We start from the raw sequence: 1,505 nt of genomic DNA on the forward strand, positions 1-1,505 counted from the left end.
CTTGATGTGTGTGGTCTCATATTGCTTTAGATGTGATGATCAATACGGTTGGGTGTTTGTAATTCTCATTCGGACCAAGGAATTTGGTTTAAGGTGCACTCCATTCGACACTGTTTTGTTTGTGGCCACATTCAGTTTATCTAAATCAGAGAGTCGTTTTAAATAAATTTTAAAATCTAAAACTTGTGTCATATGCTGCCCAAGTGGGAGATTGTAAGATTTCCTATTAGGTGGGTTAGCATAGTCAAAGATTTGTTTTCAAATCGATTTAGTGGTGTTGATTAAAGATGGAGTAAGCAGAAAGAATCTAATATTATTGGTAAGTGATCTCTATGGAGATATTGGATTCTATTAGCACACCTTAATGGTATGAAATATTTATTACTATGTGTGGACCTAAGGTATTGGTTCCTTAACGGGGAGGAAATCCTAATTTTATTGCAGGGTTGGTCCCTACCCTCACCCCTATATATAGTTATCACTGACCCATTAAGTGAAGCTAACAATCAAAAGCAAAAGGAAAAGAGGGTAGACCAGACCAACATTGATCGTGTTGTATAAGGAACATACAAGAAGACGTTGAGGAGTTCTTATTCTTCAACCACAGATTCAAGTATGCCTAAAACGTGTATTTTATAGTGTTTGTCGTGCATGCTTATCGATCTTCATGAATCGTTCCGTATTTATTTTCTATCACAGCCTTCTTGTTCGTCAATTCAAGATGAGTCCCGTCACTTGCAATACCCTATTGGAAGTACTTCTCAAGTATGACAAGAAGGCAAAGGCTTCGACTCTTTTCCACTAAACGTTGGACAACCACACCCACCAAGTTACCAAGCTGTGAATACGGGTACATTTAATAATATGGTGAACGAGTGTTTTCGATTGGGAAAGTTCTCGGAGGTGATTGAGGTGTTTAAGAAGGCTGGAATGTAGCCCAAGTCGAAGCCTTATGCCATGAATACCGGCGAGTTTTCTGCGTTGGCAGAAATTCGAGTCATTTAGGGTGCCACCGATGAGAGGCTTCACTCTGAACAACAGAGACAACGTTAGCAGCAAGGGTAAAATGGTCATTGACCTTTTCCTTTTTAGGTAAAGATATTATAAGGGTAAAATCATATTTTCAACTTAAAAAAATAACACGAAACGCAAGGGGGGTCGATGTAATAAGGGCAAACGCAAGGAGAGGTGGATGGAAAATTCCCTTATTTTTATTATTAAAAGAGGTTGGCTACCTCCCAATAGGCCGGGATGCCATGACTTCATCAGTAAAGCCATCCCTATCCTTTATTATATTTTATTTATTTCTTTTATCGCAATCCCTCTCTTATCTTAATTTCCCTATTTTCTCTTTGTGGAATCCCTGCACGCATCATCTGGTATCTAAGCTCAGGCACGGGATCCACCAGTGGAATTTCTACAACTTCTCTTTAGAGAAACGAAATCATGGCTTCTTTGATTAAGCCAAGGGAAGACAACCAACATGGTAAGCGACTTGGGAGGAT

This window comes from Macadamia integrifolia, unplaced genomic scaffold, assembly GCF_013358625.1.
Source record: "Macadamia integrifolia cultivar HAES 741 unplaced genomic scaffold, SCU_Mint_v3 scaffold1494, whole genome shotgun sequence".
NCBI lineage: Eukaryota > Viridiplantae > Streptophyta > Magnoliopsida > Proteales > Proteaceae > Macadamia > Macadamia integrifolia.